Consider the following 6,973-nt stretch of genomic DNA (forward strand, 5'->3'; position numbering starts at 1 on the left):
CTAAACCAGCATTGTTTTAAAGTCGATAAAAGCACTGGAATGTCTAAATGATATATTGCTAGTCAGGATACTTTGTGCTACAGTAGTTCTACTAAATATAGTTAAATGTACTAATTAAAAAGCCAGGTCAGTCAGGGCAAGGTTTAATTACCCTTCTGCTATGGACTATTTCTCTTATATTCACAAAATAATATCCAGGTTTTTTCTTACTGCAAGCTTCAGAATGTTTTTTATCATACTCAAAAATAATATATTGCAAACACAGGAAGGAGCATACTATATCAGTTGGGAGAAAAGATGACATGACAGGCAGGCATTACTTTTCTTTTTTCTTTTCTCTTCTTTTGTTTTTTCTTTCCTTTTCTTTTTTTTTTTCTCCTTCATTGCTTACAATAGGAGGGGATAAGCTTGTGCATATATACCAAAGGCATATATATCTATCTCTCCATATATATATATACACACAGACATATATCCATGAGAAGACCAATTTTTTATCTTTAGCACTTAGATAATAATACTGTTAGCAAAGAATCTCTCTTTGTGACTATTTCTGAAAGCCTTCCATTTTTTTTTTTTTAATTTTCCTTTGTGGGGTGAATGGGGAAAAGCCTTCGTGTCCATGCATCAAACATCATGGATGTAATATCTCCAGTCAGATTGTAGAGAATATTCACGGTATCCTGAAGCCTAATTTGATTTAGAATATAACTTCAAGTGTCTTTATGAAGACAGTGCAGAAATACAGAAATATATTTTACTATGTTCTTAAAAAAAAAGTGAAATATTTACCACATATAAACAAGCTTGATGGTTTGTCCCCCAACACAAACAGTTTTTTCCTCAACACTGTTTGCTTCTTCTATTAGCAAAAACAAGCTCGCATTTCGTGCAGAGGGGACCTCACTAAAACTGCTGGTGTGCACTGAATAACCAGGGTCTTATGGTACTGAATCCAAAAGAGGACCACAGCCATGATGTTTGATCATGCATCAGTTCCCAACGTTGCATTGTACAAGCTGTGTATGTATCTGTAATGGCAAACAGACATTTTAATCAGTCTAATTCTAATTAATTTAACCAATCAGAAAAAAATATTTCCTGCTTACTGTTTTATGATGCTGATAGGAAGTACAACTGACTTTCAAAACTACAAAACATTGAATTTATGTATAACAGCTCAAGGCCTAAAAGCAGACAAAGTAAAAAGAAAAGGCATCTAGTATTTCATCATACGCATACTTTTGACTCACTCTTTTCAGACTTTATTTCAGCCTTTTAGCACAAGTCTACATCACTTAATTTCAAGAAGCATTAGAACCGATGGAGTGGTTTTGCCCTTGGATATTGAGTGTACTATAACTGCAAGGAACCAATGTTTGATACTACAAAAAAATAAAAAAAACCAAACAAAACCACAAGCAAGCAAAGATATAAAGAACAGCTAAGTCTACATGGCTTTGTTTTAAAAGGTTTTATAAATTTGAGGGAGGATGTGTTGTCAAAGAAAAGCCCACTGCGATAATGGGTAGGCAATCCAGCTTGCTGAAGTTTCATTGTTACATAAAGGCTTACTTATATTAGTTTAAAACTAAAATTTGATGAAATTTCCCTATTAAAAACAAAGTAAAAACATTAAGCATTGTATGGAGTAATGAATTAGAAGCCAAGCAAAGCTCTTCTCTTCAAACTTCATAAGGATTAAAACAATGTATTCACATTTCTTAATATTTACTCAATGCCTTATCTTTGAAGTAAAAACTTCAATTTCCAGACACAATAAGTTTTTACTTTCCCCATTTACAGTCAGATAAATAATAACAAAGGATAAATAATTCAGCAAATATCTTATTGAAGATATAGAGCTGATTTATATACTGATAGAGCTGATATATATTACTTCTATTTGTATACACCACGCACTACAACATGTTATACTTCTATACCTTTAGTAGCATAAAATCTTTTGTGAGTAGTTCAGTTGAAGTCAAGTAAATTAGTCAAGTTAGCTTTTTCATACATAAACTTAGCTGGCTGGCTTCATGTAAATGAGGTTATGGACTGCTCATGTGATCCTTCTGCCATCACAGCTGAAGATGACAGGCATATGGATGGTGTTAAAGAATTTAACTGAAGCAGCTGTTTGCAAAATAAGCACCTGTTGATAGCAAAAGGGTAGGTTCTCACCTTCATTATTTTGAAATGTAGAAAGAAGTGGCTAAAACTTTTCAGCATATAATAAAAGCTAGAAATCTTTAAGCTCTACATTTGGCTCAAACTTGCAAACAATCCCACAGCTTTTTGACTTCATGCACAGACTGAAGTCAATGAGTGTGATTTTAAAATAAAACATACTCATGGTGGAATAAAAAAATTCAAAAGCAGACCAAGATATTAATTTTATCACAGGCTTTAAGCTTCTTTATGTATTTGTATTACAGATAATAATGTAGGATGAGGGAAACCAAGTGCAAAAATATCACCAACTCAGGATGTCCTTCAACTTCTTATTCACCTATTCATTTTTTTGTTATATTCATTTTCATTACTATTATTGTTATTATATTTTATTTTTTTATTATTATTTTTAGTATTATATTTTATTTTACTTTTATTTTTACGTTCGTTTGTTCCATGATCATCTGTGGTAGCATCCACAAGAGGTGAAGACAAAAGGGTATGTCCAGGCATAGAGAAACTTTCTAATTGAATGTGGTCAAGATACTGTGCCCAACAATCCTATTCTTTTCAAAATGGTTGGACATCTTTAATGACTACATATCTTAATAAACTCAGTTTTGTATCTTAGTATTAAAACAATGGCTGCTCCAACACCAGGCTGCATTTCCTTCCCTTCTGTATTCGGTGCTAAGCCAGAGGGAAGAGTGCCACCTAATGATCTGTAGGTAAGTGCGGGTTACAGCTGGTATCTTTTGGTTCCAAGCTTTGGCATCCTCCACTGCCTGTAGGCTTAACAGAGATTCAGAGATAGCTAGTTGATTTCACAGTTGTTTGTATTTACAAACACAAATACGGAGCTGTTTGTATTTAAAAGCTGAATGGGGAACAGTGATCAGCTTTCCGTTTAGCTTTCTAACTACAAAGAAGCTTGAAAGCATCTCAGCCTGCCTTTGAAGGGCTGTTGAGTGCAGCAGCCAGGCAAAGGCATCAAGGGAAAAAAATGAAAATCCTGAAGTATCATAGTTAGCTTTGCTAAATTCATGGGAGTTAGGCAAGAAACTTATGACAGAAGGGAAGGGCACATGAATAAGGAAAATATTACAATCTAGTAGTAGCTTCATAGAGAAAAGTGCTGCTTCTCCCGTCACAAACCTGAGAATTACTTCGTGGAATGAAAAGATAAATACTTTTACAGTACATTTGAAAAATTGCATGTAAATTACAAAGTTGTATTCAATAGGAGTCGTATTTTAATATATTGAGACATTGCAGAGGGTGTCAGTCACATTAATACATGCCTCGGGTGGTTGAACGTTCAAGCACTCCTTGTCTCCCATTGCACCAGAGGAGTGTGTTAATGAGTCCGTAGAACATAATCCTGTCATATTTTAATGCTATGTTAATTTAAATGGCTGTGGAACAAATCCTGGGGCTAGGGAGATCCATAGCATAGAGCCAAATGAATCCATGCATTTTGTCTTGATCCCCTGGTCACAAGGCCTAGTTCTCTTGAGTGAGAAATTTCTAAAGACACCTTGAGGGAGGGAGAGCTACTATATAGCTACCTTACTCTCAGCTACCTTGTCCTCAAGGATGGGTGATAATAAGACTGCTCTACTGAGGATTATTTGGAGATGGATTGAGCATGAATTTTTGGCAACCCTGCTGCTTCACAGAAAAGTTGAAGGATGTTTTATATCTTTTCTTTGTTGTATGTTCTTAGCTAACAATTCCAAGGGAAAGATGAGGAGAAAAAGGATTAAAAGGCCTTCACTTCTCAGCAGTTCAAATGCAGCCTTTTAACAAATGCTACAACCCCTCTTTTCAAAACGTAGCTTATTTTAAATATTATAAAAATGAGAAGACCCATTCTGGCTTCAGCCTTCCCACTGATCTAGGGCAGGCATGACTGCTTAACTGGGCCAAGAACATCCTGAGTTACACTGTGCTTGCTGGAGAGTGATAATGATTTGGCTGAATCTTTTTCTTGTAAACAGAGATTGCCTACTCAGGGTTTAGCTGACGTGGGGAATACTTGGTTCTACATTGGTGCCATCAAATTCTTTCATCCTCTTGGGTGTACAAACAAGGATATTGGTATCGTCCCCTAGCCCCTCTCCCATTCAGAAGCTCTCAAAGGAGTTGTAAGTAAATGTAGTGAACCATAAGAGGTCTCTGAACAAATTGCAGCTCCATTTTAAATATAGAGAGCTGAACATGGGAGTGAAGACATTCCCAGAGACAGTAGTAGTTGCCTCAGTCTGGACCTTTCCATTTGCATCAACATCACATGTTCGCGGCATAGTTCTGAAACACTGAAGGCACAGCCCCTCTTGATGCAATACACACTGCACAAGCCTTTGTGGCTCCACTAGGAAATCCAACAAGCACTTACGCTGTACTCCACTTTAGGTCCATACCTAGTCCCATGTCTTCCCCTATATAGAAAGCATTTGCATGTCAGTGTCTTCACAGAACTTGCTGCACACCCTTTCTGTGAAAAACTGTCATTTGGGAAACTGCAAAAGGACAAACAGGGACAAGAGGCTGCAGGATCCCTATGGGTTTGGCCAGGCAGGGCCTGTAATTCTTATCGTGGGCAATGAAGCAGCATTGCCATAGCATCTTCTGCTCCCTTTTCTCCAGGGTGAGAGAGGTGGTCAGGGACACCAGCCTGAACACCAACCGCAGAGCAGCCACTCTTCAACCCTGGGATGGGCCAAGTGGCTAGCAGCCACTGTTTGTCTCCCTTCTCTTCTAAGAGATGCGCTTCCTGCTCATCCACTCAGGTGGACTGATACATGACCACAAGCTGTACACTCGACTCCCTGATGAGGACCTTCTGAAACATCTCATGCTCACAGTTTAAGCAGTCTTACACTTTTTTCTCTTTTCTCTGGCATTGGCTTAAGTGTGCCTTCCCATTTTCCCGGAGCTTATTTAGCCCAAAGCTGGATAGTAAACTCTCATGAGCCTGTTCAGGGTGCTGTTTCCAAAACCGAAGTCCTAAATTCTCCTTCAATATGGAAAAGAAACTGAAAAACTGTTCAGCGCTTTGTAATAGATTCAGTACTGTCAGAAACAGATTCAATACTCACCATGGTGGTGTTGGAATGCTGCACATCCTGCCTGCACTTGGAGCTTCTGAACAACACATAGTGATTATGAAAAAATACTAGGGCAGAATATGTGCAAATTGTACTATGTGTGCTTAGGGATATGAATGGAAAGCATCAGCACTCTCAGGACTCCCAAAATGTGCTGGAAATTTAGATATCACAGACATCGGAAGGTTCAGCAACCTGAGAATGGAATGGATGCAAATATGTCTGCTCTTAATACAATTAAAGGGGAAGACCAAAGTGCAAAATTGTTGTCACTTTGTCTCAGTTATCATGTCACTTCAGCTTTGAATAACTTGGAACAACACCTTACAAACCGTTTTCTGAAATAAGGCCTTGTACTTACTTTATTCTCCATGTCTCCAGTTTAGCTTTCTTTTTGGCCAGGTGATATAAGACTTAAATACTTGGATAGACATTGCCAGCAGATGGCCTGTACCCTCACAATACCTCTATCTCATAGTCATGTTTCACCTGTTGTTTTCTATCAGCTCCTCCCACAAAGAAATGTGGAATATCTTCCTAAGAATGTCCTTTCCACCACTTTTCACCACTAATTGGGTGAAAAATCAAATTAGTATAATATAAGGGGGGAGGGAGTGGAGGGGGGAGAGAGAGAATGTGTGTTCAGAGTTCAAAAAGTAAGGAGGAAGGCCTGACTTACAAAAATTTCAAATGTGAACTAGGAATTTCCTTGATTTCTTTTTCTCTTTCTAGACATCTGTTCCTGATGATAAGCATACACACATTTTCAAAAAAACACTTTTTTCTCTGCCTTCTCCTGTTTTATAGAAGAGCCTCTCTCTGTCTTAGTCTAAACTTGCTACTTTTACAGGCAAATTATCATTAATCAAGCTTTAAAAAATCAATTAATGACCAAATAGTTGTAACCACAAGAAAAAAAGAAGTGTAGTTGTGAGAGAAAAGGACATTGATTACAATTCAAAGATATCTTAAGCTCTTTCAACCACTTCTTGACAAAATAAATGAGTTACAACCTTAGCTTTGATGTCTTTTTGCTTCTGCATCCATTAAATTGGAAGTTTATTGACAGACTACAGCTTAATTAAGAATTTATTCATGCTATGTCATGTTGTCCTTTTGGTGAGGAGAGAAATTTGGGGAAAGATTTTTAATTAGTTTTTTAGTTTTTTTCTTGGCTTTTACAGACAAAGGTGACATTCACCCTAAAAAGTGAGATCCTTTTCTCTTACAATTACCTTTGAGAACATCTCCAAATATGGCTACAGGGAAAAATTACAGAGACAAGTGTCAAAATGAATAATCTCAAGTAATAAAACAGCTTTAAAAATTGCTAATTTCTTCGCAATGAAACAATAGCCATAGATGCCATGAGATGCAATTAGATGTATTATATCATATGGAAGTATAATCTCCAAGTATCATACCTTGTTTATATGTGCAGATTCCTATCAGCCCATCACACTCTTCATATTGCATGATAACATCAAGCAGTGATCATCTCTGAAGCTAGATAAATGTTCTGAGTGCAAACACAAGTTCAGTCTGGAAAAGAGGGAAAAGAAAAAGTAACTTGATAAATATTCCTTATTGCTGAAATTTTCCAATTTTGTTCTCTTGTCCCATTGAAGACTGCAGCACCTTGACACTTAGAAGAGAGAAAGAAATTAAAATTGATTATAAGTCAT

This window comes from Gymnogyps californianus, chromosome 1 (assembly GCF_018139145.2).
Source record: "Gymnogyps californianus isolate 813 chromosome 1, ASM1813914v2, whole genome shotgun sequence".
Classification (NCBI taxonomy): domain Eukaryota; kingdom Metazoa; phylum Chordata; class Aves; order Accipitriformes; family Cathartidae; genus Gymnogyps; species Gymnogyps californianus.